Source organism: Apodemus sylvaticus, chromosome 1, assembly GCF_947179515.1.
Source record: "Apodemus sylvaticus chromosome 1, mApoSyl1.1, whole genome shotgun sequence".
NCBI classification, from domain to species: Eukaryota; Metazoa; Chordata; class Mammalia; order Rodentia; family Muridae; genus Apodemus; species Apodemus sylvaticus.
In genome coordinates this window covers 40,943,728-40,960,484 of record NC_067472.1, presented here as the reverse complement: position 1 = coordinate 40,960,484, position 16,757 = coordinate 40,943,728, and the positions used below count along the sequence as shown (strand labels likewise).

The following is a 16,757-nucleotide window of genomic DNA, read 5'->3' as shown; positions in this document are numbered from 1 at the left end:
CGGAACAGTGGTGCGGGCAGGAAAGGTCAGAATCTGGCAGTAAGGGAAAGGAATTGGTACCTGATAAATATCAAGTGGAGGAAAAGGGATGGAAGGGGCAGTGACAGGAACAGAGGTGAGGAAGAGAAAAGCAACAAGAGGTGCTGCATCTAAAGGCATACTGTTAATGTCATCAGAACAGTGGGTTGGGAAAGCTTTAATTCTTGATGCACTTCTTTCTTGCTCCTATTTGCAGTTTTGTCCATGCAATATTGTCGGTGGACCTCTTGTTAAACAGCACTTTGCAGAGATTGGGGGCAATCGATCCATGGTGTGTATAACGCATATGGCATGAGTATGACATGCCGTAACGGAAAGTGAACAATGGATGGACTGAAGGCCGATGAAGCGATGGTCTCTCAGACCATCTCAGAAAGATGATATTTAAGCACAGATTTTCCTGACCTGAGGGTGAGTAACCTGAATCCTCTCAGGGCATTAAAAGATCAATATGTGGTGCTTCTGGTATGTTGAGAAACATCAAACATACTAGTAGACACCCAGCTCAGCACTAGCGAAACAAGTGGAAGGAATACAGACCAAAGATAAGCACAAGTTGGAAGTCATGGTCAGCCTTCAGAGTTATTTTTTAGGAAATCTCTAAAAATCAGTAGGAAAATATGATTGACACATTCTTCCCGGCTCAGTGGCTTCCTTAGCACTATCAGGGCTCCGGACGCCAGTTGCTTTATTGTTCATTCCAGTGCCTGGCATGGCCCTCAGGCCTTCCTCCTTACAGGCCATGGTCTCAGTCTAGGCAAGCTGTCAGTCACATACAGGGATCATTTAAAACAAGGTTTCCTGAAACCATAGCAAGTTCCAGCCAACAGGGTCTCTCTTGGTCAAACTCTTAGTTGTCCAGATGAGGAACTCGAGTCCCTTTTGTTAAGTGAACAAGTCCGAGTGTCTCTCCTGTGAAATGAGGGCTATTTAGGATGAGCAATGTTGATGTCAGAAAGACTTAAGCCAAAGGCAGATGAATAATGACTATCAGCTTATGACACAAGTCCCTGCAGGATACAGACTTCAAACACCAGATGGAACGGTTGGGCAAAAGGCTTGTTGCCATGATCTAGAGTAAACTTCTGGACAATTGTGAAATAGCTCAGCTGTTCAACCAAAGGCGGTAGCCCGTGTCTGTACCCATCACAAAAACCTACTCAAGTCACTGTGATGGGACCAGATGAAAGATATTAAGTTTCAGAGATGACTGAAACCCTTTGCAAAGACAAATATTGGTATATTCATGTAATTCATGTCAAACTGATTAATGGAAAAGTGAGACTGGTTTGAAAAAAAATCAGCCTATCAAGGCAGAGTGAAGTGAAAATTGTCATGAGGGTACCAACAAATACCATGAAAGGCTTAGATTTTCTGATCTAATATTCTTTTTGTAAATAATAGAGCAGACCAGGCTGTGTGATCATCCCAGGTGCAGAGCAAACAGGAGTATTTGCTGGGCTAAATCATCTGCCTAGAGATTGTTCCAGGAAGTTGGTTGCTTGTCTGGTAATATAAACTAGAGGTGATTAAACAAAACAAAACAAAATTTTCTCCAGAAGCTCAAATACTAAATATTTTAAGTTTAGAACAACCACACAGGCTTCAGTATACCAGTAAATAAGCTGCAGTTCAAAAACATGAAGGAAATGCATTGAAAAATAAGCATTTGAAATCCATTATAAAACTAAATGCTAAAACCTAGACCTGAAATTTGGTTGCCTAGTAGGATACTTAAATAATTATCAAAGAAGTTCCTGCTTATAACATTTATTTTACAAAGACAATAGTAGCTTCACAGTGAAGAAACGTGGCAGAGACCACCCACATTGCTAACATTATCATCACCAATAACAAGACCCATTCACACCTGAGCTGACTTGCTGGGAATGTCACATCGATTCCGACATTCCTCCTCACGGGGATCCTCTGAAGCTCATCATGAGGAAACATGCAAACCAAACTGAGGGTCAGTGGAAGAGTTCTGAATTCTTGAAAAGCATCTGGTACATAAAGTATGAAGAAAGACATAGTCCTGCCCTCAGGTGAGAGCTCATAAAGAAGTGTGACCCACAGATGACCTTGGGATTTGGGAGCCAATTCTGCACCAGAGAGAGGAAGGGACATTCAAGGGCATTCCTGAGACCATGAGGCAGTTTGGGAGGGGCTCTTGTTGTGTAGTAGAATTGCAGGGACATTAATTTCCTAATCTGTGTGGTTATGATTATGTAAGGCTTCATCAGCAATGTTTAGAAAGGGTGGCATGAAGGATTTAGACAGGAATGGGCTCTTAGTTTCTTGTCACTGTGATAAAATACTCTGACAAAACCCAACTTGAGAGAAGTCAGCTGACTTAGAGCACAAACCAAACTTACAGTTTGTCTTATTTTGTTGTGATAAAACACTAACCAAAAACAAATTGGGGAAGAAAGGGCTTGTTTAGCTTACATCTGATAATCGTCTGCCACTGATGGAAGCCAAGGCAGGAGCATAAGCAGAACATTCCTAACATTATTAATAATACTCTGTTATGCACGGAGATGAGAGCCCAGCACAACTGACCTCTGACAGGCTCTACCCAGCAGTGGACTGAAACAGATGCAGATACCCACAGCCAAACATTAGATGGAGATGAGAAACACTTACGGAAAAGATGGGGAAGGATTGAAGGCCCCGTAGGAGATGAAAACTCCACAGGAACACCAACAGAGTCAATGAACCTCCACCCCGGGAGCTCGCAGAGCTGAGCCACCAACCAAGGCACATACAGGACCTGGAGTCCCCCACAAATATGAAACTGCCAGGCAGCTCAGTCTTCAAGGCTGCCTTGTCTGGCCTCAGTGGGAGAAGCTGTGCTTAATCAAGCTGAGACTCAATGTGCCAGACTGGGGAGATACCCAGGGGGGCCTGCCCTACCCTCTCAGAGGAGAAGGGGAGGGGGGATGAGGGGAAGGGACTCTATGAGCGGGGACCGGGAAGGGGAGCAGCATTTGTGACAAAAAAATACCACACACACACACCACCACCACCACCACCACCACCACCACCAACAACAACAACAACAACAACAACTGAAGGTGAAGCTGAGATTACAACAGAATGTTGCTGGCTTGTCCACCATGCTTTGTTCAGCCTACTTTCTTGTAAAGCTCAGGACCACCTGCTCAGGGTGGTACTTCCTACATGGAGCCGGGTCCTCCCATATCAGTCATTAATCAAGAAAATATTCCCCACAGACTAGCCTATGGGCTAATCTGATGGAAACACTTTCTCCGTTGAGGTTTCCCTTTTCACAGATGACTCTACATTGTGCCAAGTTGATTTAAAAAAAAATTACTAGCACATAGACAGTCTGCCACAGTGAGAAAGTCATAGTGCCGGGAGCCTGAGGGAGCTGGTTACATTTTCTCTATGATCAGAAACAGAGAACAAAGAATACAAACAGGTTTATGTGCACTCAATCACTTTCTCCAGGATTATACACTTCAGCCTCCCCTGACTAGGGAATGGGACCACCCACCCTGAGTGGGTCTTCCCATCTCAATTAATGTAATTGACACAGTCCTCCACAGACAGGCACACAGGCCAACTTGATCTAGACAATACTTCATTGAGATTTTCATCCCAAGAGATTCTAGATGGTATCAAGTAGAGACTTTAAACATCACAACTCTACCTCTTGTCAACCTCACACACAAACATGTCACTTTAAGTCATAACCTTCCACCCATTGTCCCAAAAGTCTTGTGTTTGTCTCATAATGTATAACACAGTCCACTTTTTAAAAGTCCCCGTGGTCTTAAAACATACAGTTTTAAAACCCGAAGTCTCTTAGCTCTGAGCTCCTATGGAAACAAAACCATGTTTTAAACTTCCAACATATAATGGCACAGAATAAACCTTCTTGTTCCCAAAACAAAAGGATTGGAAGATAGCAAAGGGTGATCAAACCAACACACCAACCCCTATAGCTCTCTATCTAACATCTAAGGCTTGTCATGGAATCAACTGACCTGCCCAAGCTCAGGCAGCCATACTCCTTCAGCCCTGCCTTCTGAAGAATAAGCAGTTTCTCAGGCTAGATCTCCTCAGCCTGTGGTTCTCCTTGGTATATGTCCCATAGTCCTGTCATTCCCAGTATCCTGGGGTCTTGACTGCAACTGAGGCTTCGACTTCACAGCTTTACTCAATGGCCCTTCAGGATCTCTCATAGGGATTCAAATCCTGTCACACGTAGCCTGACCTTGGCTGCTCACCATGAACCCTCAATCTTGTATCTTTTATATCTTTAAAAGCAGGACTATATGCCTGATATTTACTGCCAAGTTCTGCTACCAGCTCAAGGTATATCCAGGCCCCCAAGGACCACAGCTACATCAATGTCTGTATGATAACTCCTGGGACACACTGCTAGACAGCTGCTTTTTAGACACAAGAAATCCCTCTAACGTAGGGGTTTTGGTACATTTTATTTTATTTCATGTGTGTGGTTGTTTTGCCTTTAGGTATATCTGTACATCATGTGCATGCCTGGTACTCTTGGAGGCTAGAAAAGGATATAAGATTGCCCCTATAACTGCAGCTCGAAAAAAATGTAAACCATGTAGGTGCTAAGTATCAAACCCAGGTCCTCTGGAAGAGCAATCAGTGCTCTTAACTGCTAGCAATCTCTGCAGCCCAAGCTTCCTTCTCTAAAATGAAAGTGGATCTTCACAAGATGGAACCTCCTTCAAAGGACAGAGTTTTGCCCTTGGGATGCTTTTCCATCCTCCCAGTGTAGTGAGGGTGGTTTCTCTACAATTCATCTCTCCATCAGTTACTGCAACTACTTTACCACCAGTCTGAATACCCTCCCATCTTAAAATTTCCTCTGCCAACTAGATCAGTCCATTATCTTTAAACTGAGCACTTGGGTGTTCAAGACATAGACAAACTGAAGCCAGTTTCTTAGGCAAAACAGTATGCAAATAGCTCCTCCCCCAGTTCCTGATACAGTCCTTGATCCCCCCTGAAACTTCATGGTCGTGGTCTCTTTATTGCCCAAAATTTTCTCTGCATCTTGCAGAAGGGCCCATGAAGCTCTGTTTCCAGCATTCAATTGCTTTTCCAGTTCAGAATTCTGAACTCTTCTGCATTCTCCCCCCTAGAACAGACCCGAAAGTCTAAAAACCAAGTCAGTTTGTATATAGCAATGGTCCCCCTATCCAGTACCAATTTCTATCTCAATGCCCCCTCCTATAGTTGTGATGAAATATCAAAAAAAAAAAAGAGAGAGAGATGGGAGGTTTGGGGCTCACAATTCCAGGGCACAGTCTATCATTGTGGGAAGTTAAGAAGATAGTAACTTGCAGCAGGTCCACATTGCATCGCTGGTTAAGGACAAAGACCAAGGAATTAATGAAAGCATGCTAGTGCTCAACCTGCTTTCTCTACTCTTACATAGTCCATGATCTCCTGCCCAAGGAAGAAGCCACTTACAGTGGCCTGTCGGTCTTCCCACCTCACTTAATGAAACAATCCACAAATATCCCCACAGGACAATCTGATCTAGACAATTCTTCACTGAGGCATTTTTCTCTGATGAGTCTAGATTTTTGTCAGGTGGACAATTTTAATAAATCATCACAAATGGCATGTCTATCTATAACTTACTCTTAGCTCAGAAAAGCATAATTTGTGTGTATGTACACATCTGGGTAGAGCAGTGGTTCTCAATCTGTGGGTCATGACTCCCACGGGGGTTGCACATCAGATATGCTACATAAGCAGATACTATATTACAATTCACAACAATAGCACAATTATAGTTATGAAGTTGCAACAAAATAATGTTATGGTTGGGGGGGTCTGTGTTAATGAGTCATAGCATTAGGAAGGCTAAGAACCATTGATCTAGAAATAGTGAAGGAAATATAAATTAAAGTCATTAAAATGCTAACCCTAAGAAAATGTATGACAGTTATTTGTACTATTCTTACATTTTTTCTTTACAAATCCAAAGTAGTTTAGGAATTTTTTTTTATTCACAACTAAACAGTATGTTACATAGAAACATAAATCTATAAAGTGGATGTATAAAGATAATTAAGAACATTTCAAAAATGTAGGATCTGAGTGGTAAGGATAAAAAAAGAAGGGGGAGTATGTTGGGAGTATCTCAGATGATGAAGGGACGCTTATATTAGTCGTTGCACCTAACACAGACGGAAAGTTGCCTTTCTTCTATTAAATGAGTTAATGAAAAAGAAGACTCACTCAAAATCAAATACATTTACCAATATTATATGAGCACAAGCAAATTTTCTAGTATTCAACAAAACAGTTTTCTCTTAAAATCTCAGGATTTGTTTCTTGTGATACACACACACATTGGTCATCTGTAGACTATCGTAGGACCAGAAAGACAAACTACAGGAGGGATATACAATGGGGATGTGGAATGAGAGATGAGCTCTAACATTCACAGCATGCTAGCCCCAGACTTCTGAAGGCAGGTCATGTTCTGCCCCTCAGCCCTCCAAGCAGGTGGGACTCTGCTGAATACTTGGATGCACTTCACATCCTGCAAATTGCTTTGACATACAAAATGTTACACCCTCATTTTCGCTTCCTGCATTTGGAATCCCTTGATGCCTTAACCAACTAAGGAAGAAGGAAACCGCTCAGATGGTATCAAATTAGCACTGAGCATTGAGCAAAATTCACCACAAATGTCAGACACAAAGTTAAATGATGCATTTGAATCCTGAAGTCATTAAACAATTGAATAAATCCAGCAGCTGCCTCCAAAAAATAAAAGTCTTCAGAGACTATATTCAGCAAGTCGCAACTGGGAACAATTCAGGAAAAGCACTGACTCTGCCTTTAAAAAAGACTAAATGGTGACATGAACTGACCACCGCAATAGACCACAGCAGACACAATGATCTGTAGGAAATGGGGCTTGGATAAAAGAGCTCCCTTTTTGTTTACTTCTCTTTTAGCCATTTGTTCAGGCATAAAATTTACCTTACAGCTCCATTATTTGAATTGGATGCCCCGTTTCCAGATCTTATGTGGAGGCCCTAACTCTCCCAGTAAGGGATGTGACCTTGTTTAACAATAAGGTCTTTACAATAATAATCAAGTTACAAAGGGAACAGTGAAGTGACCCTTAATCTAACATGATTGGTGTCTTATCCAGAGACACATAGAAGCAAGATGGTGTGAAAGACACAGATAAGTCAGTCTCCTCCAAGCAAGAAGAAAGATCAGAGCACATCTTTTTCTATATGACTCCAAAATGACACTGGTTACTGACTCCTGCATCTTGAACTCCCTGCCTCTAGAGGACAATGGCTTTCTCTTATTTAAGCCACTTCACTTTGTCACAGCTGCTTTGAAACTAATACAGACCCTACAGGAAGGTAAAATGCAATACTGGTCTAGTCTAACAACCCAGCAACTGATAAATACTGAAGAAATTCCTTTTCACCCACATGCAGTGACCTCACTTGAGAGTTCCAAGAGATAAAATCATACTGAATCTATATCTGCATCAAGGTTCTATTGTTTACTGGTTCTGTTAACACAAGCAATCTCCCAAATGTTCTGATTTTTCATTCATTAAAATATGATATCAATCTGTCATCTCAAACTACAAACACCATTACCTCCTACTCAAAGGACTGTCAGATAAGGCCAGAGAGATGTGGTCATGGACTTAGGAACATATCACAGCATCTTCTTGATAACAGCTTACATATAAAAGGAGTAACAGTTGGAAAAGGGCAGTTCATTCCATAAATAGTACAATCTAGCTTTTAAGACAACTAGAAGCTAAGTCTAATAAGAAGGTATTTAATAGGATGTGAATAAAATACCACTTTGACATTTTATAAATGATATAGGAAACTTGCTAAGAACAAGGATGTGGACTTGGGACGGGGGAGACAGCTCTGTCAGTAAAGTACATGCAAGACCTGAATTTAATCCCCAAAAGCCAGGTTGCATGAACTTGTAACTCCAACACTGAGAAGACAGATCCAGACAGATATGTAGGGCTCCCTGGCCAGACAACCTAGGCTACTTTGTGAGTTTCAGGCCAGAAGAGCCCTTCCTAAAAAACAAGAAGGTGGACAATACTTAAGAATAGTACCTAAAATGATTCTTTTCTGCCCTCCACAAGCATGTGCACAGACACAAGAAAACACACACACACACACATATACACACACACATACACACATGCATGAATGTACACAAACCACCTACACACATTAAACCACATTAAAGGAACACCTAGAGAACTATTTTAGAGATATTTTATAGCTATCTTAGAAATAGCTCAAGAAATATTGATACTCACAGGATATGATGCTGGAAGACCATCCCGATTTCTAAAGCAGGATGACAAGTTGCTAAGGAGATGCGAAGATGCTCGCTCTGTAAGTTACACAGCAAGAAGGTGGTGGTGAACACTGTTCAAACTATTCTTGGAACTTGCGGTTTAGTTCTCCAAGGAGAATTTAATTTTCTATGCTTTAAATGTTTTAAGTTACAGAGTACCAAATGAATTCTTGTTTAACAATTTGGCACTTCAGTTTGAAATTAAGTGTGTGTGTACGTGTGTGCATGTGTGTATATGTCTCTCTGTCCGGCCTCTTCAGGGTCTCACTGCATAGCCACCTGGAACTTACTATCTAAGGCCAAGCTGACTACAAACTCACAGATATCCACTGCCTTTGCCTCGTGAGTGCTGGGATTAAAAGTGTATACTACCACTCACAGCTCAGTTTTAATCTTGTAACAGAAAATAGTAATGGTCAGAGAATCACCATTATCTTTGATGCCAATTATTAAGATTCTGCATGCTTTCCATGTTCACAGCCATGTTTTAGGACTTGCAATCTGGGGGAAATGAAAAGTGCCTCACTGAGGCAGAGCTCATAGCACATTTTCAGCTTTGGAGGAACAAAATGGATGAGAATAGTTTCAGGAGGAAGTGACCAGAGCAGGAAAACCAAAACAATAAAATATGAAAGTCCTGCATAGACCAGACAATATTTTCTCTGAAGAAGAGAGAAATCAAGATGATCATAGTCACACTTTCTAGAAAAAGAAATCTCATAAAGCTGAGCCAGCTTCAATAATAAAAGAGCCACCAACAATATTCAAATTGATGAATGGAAGCTTCCAGCAATTAAAATGGGATCCCAGTGAACCCCATTGACTCCCACCTCACTCACGGCTGAAGTGCCATGGCGAGGCTGAATGGCCTTCTGCTGGGATGCTAGAAGCAAAATTCAGCTTCTTTGAGGGGAAAGGGAAAGTTCCAAACCACGCCCACAGATTGCCTGACACCCCCCTGTCAAGGACTACAGCCTAGTGCCATTCTTGATCCTGAGGGATGCCAAATGTATTGATATGCTCCGAATGAGGTGTTCAGCACATGGCTGAACTTCTCCAAATTCTTAAAACAGCTAGTCAATATGTAACAGGTGAATGAATTTAACCAGGTGGAGGACCCTTCTGCCCTAGTCAAACCTCCAAATACCCACAAGGCCCACAGCCTTTCTGAGCCCTTGATGTGAAGTTCTCTAGAACCTGGCCCATAAAAGTTGTAAGGATGACGGTTTTTGTTTTAAGACACCAATTTGGAGCATTGTTATTCAGCCAATAGATGCATCAAACAAGAGTCACATATGGAAAAGAACAGTTGTAAGGCAGTTGGAAGTTCAGGGACAGCCCTTTGTCGATCATTTAAGTGGTCATATGTAGTGAGGAGCCAAGAGAGAAGAAAGAGGTATCAAAATCTTTGAATGAAAACAATTGCAAAAGGTCAGAACTAAGGAAGGCAAAGGAAGTGTGGGCTGTGGGATTATCAGAGTGACAGAGTGTGCAGCAGCACGGGGGAGCACAGCCTGCAGTTCTCAGGCCAGGAAGGTCTAAAGGCCAGCGTCATCTGTGCACATGTGACTGTGGGCTATGAAAAAGATGTAGCACCTGTGGAGAGAGGCTAAAGGAAGACTTGGGGTTCCTTGACAGTTTAGAGGAGTGAGGGAAGGAAGAAGGGAACAAAAAGGTTTAGTCAGAACAGAATCACCAATCCTAACTATAGCTAACCAAAGTCCCAAAGGAAAAGGGAGAGGGTTTGAGGAAGGCCGTATCAGGAGAGAAACGAGGCCGCATTTGTCAGAACTAATGTAAACCGCCTGCCCAAGAGCACAGAGAGCAGAGCGTCCTCTGAGCCGAATGCTACTGGAAACAAAGGCAGGGAACAGACATGGAATCTCTGAAGCAACAATGGGAGCCTGAGAACAGTTGACAATGATTTTCAAAATGCTCAGAGTAGAATAATTGTCCTCTTAGTTGTCTCTCTCCAGCAGAACTATGTTTCAAGGACAAGGACATAAAGACATTTTTTAAACTTTAAAAGCTAAGGGAGACAGATTTGGGGGCTGGGGAGAAGGGCAAGTGCCTGCCACTTCAACGCTCAAGAGACACAGGCAGGAGGATCAAGAATTCAAGGCTATTTGGGGCTATATAGTGAGTTCTTGGCCAACCTGAAGACCTTGCCTGAGTAAAGCAAAGTAAATAAATTCTAAAGGAAATTTGGAGACCAGTAATCTTACACACATTAAAGGAATTAGGAGAGGGAGAGGGAGGGGGAGGGGAAGGGAGAGGGGGAGGGAGAGGGAGGGGGAGGGAGAGGGAGAGGAAGGGGAAGGAGAGGGAGAGGGAGAAGGAGGGGAAGGAGAGGGAGAGGGAGAAGAAGGGGGAAATGGAGAGGGGGAAAGGGAGGGGGAAATGGAGGGGGGGAAGGGAGTGGGAGAGGGAGTGGGAGAGGGACGACGGGAAGGGGAGGGGGAAAGGGAGAGGGAGGGGAAGGGGAGGAGGAGGGGGAAAGGGAGAGGGGGGAGAGGAGGAGGGAGAAAGGGAGGGGGGAAGGGAGGGGGAAGGAGAGAGGGAGAGGGAGAGGTAAGCTTACACACATTAAAAGAATTAGATGGATTTCAGACTATGTCCACAAAGTTAGATATTGTGGAAGGAGCAGTAGAGGACACAGCAAAGAATGTATAGAGAATCAGAACCTGTGAGCTAGAAGTCTGAGACATGAACATTAGATATGTTACCACCTAAAATGCTAATGGATTAGAAAACCTTGGGCTAAACGTGTCTTGAACAAAGAAGACAGAAGATTTACAAGGGTTGGTCATAGCAGTAGGCTTTCTCAAGCCCTGACTGTCCTATCCATCCTGCTGTCCAACCACCGCTCCTCCCAAGTGTGGACCACGCATTGCCCCAGCTCTTCACTGGTGTTCTTCGTGCCTTTGAGTGCCATTTCCTACCTACTAAACTTTGGTCGGGCTGCAAGGCCTAGCTCAGATGCCACCTCACCCGTGTGCTTCTATCTAAGTGACACTGTTGGAACTCGCTCCCTCCAGTCTCTACTCCCTGGCAAATCCTTTGTTCCTAGTGGCTCACCAGTTTAAAGAGAGTAAGCAGGCAAGGATAAGCTAATCAGGGGTCTATATACTTCCAGTAACCCACAAATATTTACATTGTTCTTAGGATCAAACTTTAAAATGAAGAAGACCCAAGATGATTACATTCACCATTATAATTTATCAACCTGAGTCTTAAAATTATGTGTAACATATGACTAACATAAATTATATATTTTTATACATACTATATATATCCCAATTATATTTATATTGTTTATGAAAGGCATCATGAAGGTTTTAAGTATAGTCCTATCCCATAATTATTTTTAAATTTGTCAAAAATGTGGTCCCCAGTTCACTAATCAACAGCGTTCTTAAATAATTTTTAATTAAATGTCTGACGTGGGCAAAATGTTTTTATATATGCTGCCTTACCTCACTATTGAAGTATCTATCACATGACCTATGTCATAGCTACATGCAGTTCACAGGAACTTACAGGAGGTCAGACAGTGTCTTCATCTAATAACCCTTGTCACCTATCATCATCCAGCACAGTGAGCACTCAGTGTGTACTGACTGAGTTGAAGCTCTTGCTGATTTTCTCATAATAGAAAATGATTTATAAAACTCAAAGGGATTAGCAGAGACCCAACTTAAATGGCTGCTCTGGTGCCTGGATTTGTAAGACATTGTAAGATGCTGCCAAGACACGCTCACATAATCCTTGGAGAAACAGAATCCCTTCGAGAGCTCAGCTATTCCAACTTGTAAGCTGAGATCCATATTATTTAACTTATAAAGTTTCCTTTATATACAACTTGACAAAAACCTCATTATTGGGTGCTGAGAAAACCTGTTGTGGTACAAAGGTTGCAAGGAAGCTTCATTTTCACCTGGATTTTACATACATTCCTCACTTCTCCAGGTTCTGCCAGTGTCCTCTTGGGCTCACATTCACAAACTAGAATACTACCGCTAAAATCACTATAGACAAATGTCCTACTCCAAGATCTCCAAGCTAATTCGGGCCTCAGCACACCAGTACACACATACTCCTGCACAACAGCTTCTGCTAGTTAGACAAAATACTTTTTTTTCAGATACCAGAAAATAATCTGTGATGTCTACTCCTCAATTTTAAAATGACAATACATCCTATTGTCCCCCCCTTTTTTTATCTCAGCCTGCTTGGTCACTGGGGCACAGCTGTATAGACTAATAGCAAATACTTCCTCCCAGAGCCCTTGCACAAGGGTCCTTCCTGTCTGAGGACTTGCTGTGGTCACTAGCCCCATCACTTTTCTGGCCATGGCAAGGGCTTCCATCATAATCAGTGTACTAGCTAGTCTTATGTTAACTTGACACAGACTAGAGACATCAGAGAAGAGGAAGCCTCCATTGCAAAAATGCCTTCATAAGGTTCAGCTATAGGCAGGCATGTGGAGCTGCTTCTTCTTCTTCTTCTTCTTCTTCTTCTTCTTCTTCTTCTTCTTCTTCTTCTTCTTCTTCTTCTTTGCTTGCTGATTTGCTGATTGATGGCGGTGAGCCAAGCCTGTTGTGGGCTGGTGGTCCTAAGTTCTATAAACCATGGTGAGCAAGCCAGTAAGCAGCACCCCTCCATGGCCTCTACATCTGCTCCTGCCTCCGGGTTCCTGCCCATCATGATTTCTCGTCCTGACTTGGTTCCATGATGAACTATGATATGGAAGCATTAGCTAAAATAAACCCTTTCGTCCCCAAGTTTGCTTTGGTCATGATGCTTCCCCACAGCAATAGTAACCTTTGCCTGTCAAAGCCATTTTTGCTGATCCCAAAGCCATTCTCAGTTCCTCTGGAAAGGCAAATATTTTATTCAGGTTTATTTTGTCCATGGCAACTTTGTCTGAGGAGTCAAGAGGTAGCAGAGAAGCTAAGTGTGGTCCTGTTTGTTTGAACTTAGCAGAACGCCAAAGGCTTTGTGCCTTCAGAGACAGTCTTTAACTACGTCATGATTTTGTTTATGAGTCCTGCTTATAAAGTCAACAAGAGCACACCAAGCGATGATGTTGGCTCTCTACGGAGCATGCCTGCAAGGAAAGCCAAATTAAGTAAAGTCATGACGCCATTTCTAAAAGAATAGATTTTAAAAAATGTCTGTGGAGTATTTTGCATGTATTTATATCTCTGTATCATAAGCATGCAGTGTTTTCATGATGCCAGAGAAGGTTACCAGATCCCCTGGGACTGACTTTACAGATGGTTGTGAGCTGCCACAAGGGTGCTAGGAATTGAACCAAGGACTTTGGGAAAAACAGCCAGTACTTTCATTTCCTTTTTTTAAAAATGTTTTTTTTTTAGATACTAGTATAATTTGTTGCAGAAATATTTCTTCAAAATTCAACAGATAGTAAATAGCTAAAAAGAATTCAGATATGTTATAGATAAACAGTCTTCAAAAACCTCAGTGATCCGCAGGGTATGACATTTAAAGATGTTTTATTATTTCTCTTTTCTGACAAGGAAGTAGGTCTGTTCCTAGCAGCACCCTCATTCCACTTCAATGAAGATGATGATGAACCTCAAAGAACCTCCATGTGGAGTGTGCCTCATATGTGCCAAGCTGCCCAATGGAAAATGCCCTTCCATCAATTTCAGAGGGAATAGTGTCAAAACTGAACAAACAAGATGCAGGAAGGTCTATTGCCAAGCTTTGCAATGTCAAGGTAGGCAAGTTCTTCACATTACTGCTTCACAAAAAAGTCTGTCACATAGTGGGCCTGAAAGCTGAGTGTGGATGCTCCAACATCATAGAGACAATTTTGGGCTGACTGTCCAGGTAGTCAGAAAGCACTGTCATTTCAATAGTCCCTTAACCTGCTTGCTTGGCACTCCCTCCATTTCAAATGTTATCCTCTTTCCCAGTTTTCCCCCTCCAAGAAACCCCTTATCCCATCCTCCCACTCCCCTGCTTCTATGAGGGTGTTCCTCTACCCACCCCACTCCCACCTCCCCACCCTTGATTCCCCTAAACTGGGGCATTTATCAAGCTTTCATAGAACCAAAGACCTCTCCTCCCATGGATGCCTGACAAGGCAATCCTCTGCTATACATGCAGCTGGAGCCATGTGTACTCCTTGGTTGATGGCTTAGTCCCTGGGAGCTCTGGGGATCTGGTTGGGTGATATTGATGTTCTTCCTAAGAGGTTGTAAACCCCTTCAGCTCCTTCAGTCCTTTCTCTAACTCCTCCATTTCTCTAACCCCACCCTCAGTCCAATGGTTGGCTGTGAGCATCTGCCTCTGTATTTGTAAGGCTCTGGCAGGGCCCCTCAGGAGACAGCTCTATCACACTCCTTTCAGCAAGCATTTCTTGGCATCCACAATAGTGTTGGGGTTTGGTGACTGTATAGGGGATGAATCCCCAGGTGGGCCAGTCTCTGGATGGCCTTTCCTTCAGTCTCTGCTCTACACTTTATCTCCATGTTTGTTCCTGTGAGTATTTTGTTCCCCTTCTCAGAAGTACCGAAGCACCCACACTTTGGTCTTTCTTCTTCTTGGGCTTCATGTGGTCTGTGAATTGTATCTTGGGTATTCTGAGCTTCTGGGCTAATATCCATTTATCAGTGAGTGCATAGCATGTGTGTTCTTTTATGATTGGATTACCTCACTCAGGATGATAGTATCTAGCTCCATCCATTTGCCTAAGAATTTCATGAATTCATTGTTTTTAATAGCTGAGTAGTACTCCGTTGTGTAAAAGCACCACATTTTCTGTATCCATTCCTCTGTTATAAGACATTTAGGTTATTTCCAGCTTCTGTCTATTATAAATAAGATTGCTGTGAACATAGTGGAGCATGTGTTCTTATTACATGTTGGAGCATCTTCTGGGTGGTATAGCTGGATCCTCAGGTAGAACTATGTCCAATTTTCTGAGGAGCCACCAAACTGATTTCCAGAGTGGTTTTGCCAGCTTGCAATCCCACCAGCAATGGAGGACAGCCAGTACTCTCAACCATTGAGCCATTTCTCTTGGAAATTCAGTTATAGGTATCTCCTACCTGTCCTCAGTGGTGGAAGACAAACTTAAAAACAAAACAAAACAAAACAAAAAACCTTTTTGTTTTTCTGACCAATTTTTTAGGTTTTTTATTATTCTTTCTGTAAGTTGAATGTTAAGCTATGATATCTCATAGTTATGCATTTTTACATTGTCACTAAAGAAAGAATTGTGCCTATTTTAGGAGGACACAAAATTTATAAATTAGTAAACTTGATAAGCCAGTCCTATGTAGAATGTTCTTTTATTCTTTCTCTTGATGGCAGTAGTCATTAAAGATAATACAGAAAAAGCCAAGTTTACATTTTTATAGAACTCTAAACTGGTTTTACTAGTAACATTAATTTCTTTTTTTTTTTTTGGTTGTTTACATTTTATTTTTTTATTAGATATAGTCTTTATTTACATTTCAAATGATTTCCCCTTTCCTGGTTCCCCCCTTCCCAAAAGTCCCATAAGCCCTGTTCCCTCCCACTGTTCCCCAATCAACCCCCTCCCACTTCCCTGTCCTGGTATTCCCCTACACTGCTGCATCAAGCCTTTCTAGGACCAGGGGCCCCTCCTTCCTTCTTCTTCGACATCATTTGATATGTGAATTGTGTCTTGGGTATTCCAAGCTTCTGGGCTAATCCACTTATCAGTAAGTGCATACCATGAGTGTTCTTTTGTGATTGGGTTACCTCACTTAGGATGATATTTTACAGTTCCACATATTTGCCTAAGAATTTCATGAATTCATTGTTTTAATAGCTGAGTAGTATTCCACAGTGTAAATATACCACATTTTCTATATCCATTCCTCCGTTGAGAGATATCTGGGTTCTTTACAGCGTCTGGCTATTATAAATAGTGCTGCTATGAGCATAGTGGAGCATGTGTCCTTATTACATGCTGGGGAATCCTCTAGGTATATGGTCAGGAGTGGTATAATGGGGTCCTCTATCCAATATATATAAAGAACTCAAGAAGTTAGACCCCACAGAGCCAAATAACCCTACTAAAAATGGGGTACAGAGCTAAACAAAGAATTTTCACCTGAGGAATATTGAACGGCTGAGGAACACCTAAAGAAATGTTCAACATCCTTAGTCATCAGGGAAATGCAAATCAAAACAACCCTGAGATTTCACCTCACACCAGTCAGAATGGCTAAGATCAAAAATTCAGGAGACAGCAGGTATTGGCAAGGATATGAAGAAAGAGGAACACTTCTCCATTGCTGGTGGGATTGCAAGCTGGTACAACCACT

General features: G+C 42.2%; 1 protein-coding gene across 4 annotated transcripts in view; it reads right to left on the bottom strand.

The window, feature by feature from the left end:
- The window catches only part of Gda (guanine deaminase), a 680,631-nt gene that overhangs the window by 56,946 nt on the left and 606,928 nt on the right, over positions 1-16,757 (bottom strand). Inside the window, exon 1 of one of the 4 annotated variants that reach the window (XM_052188357.1) lies at positions 8,387-8,405. The exons of the other annotated variants lie outside the window; for them this stretch is intronic. The gene's annotated coding sequence lies outside the window, so the exon portion shown is untranslated. Of the gene's footprint in view, positions 1-8,386; positions 8,406-16,757 lie in introns of those variants that run through there. 4 annotated transcript variants of the gene reach the window in all.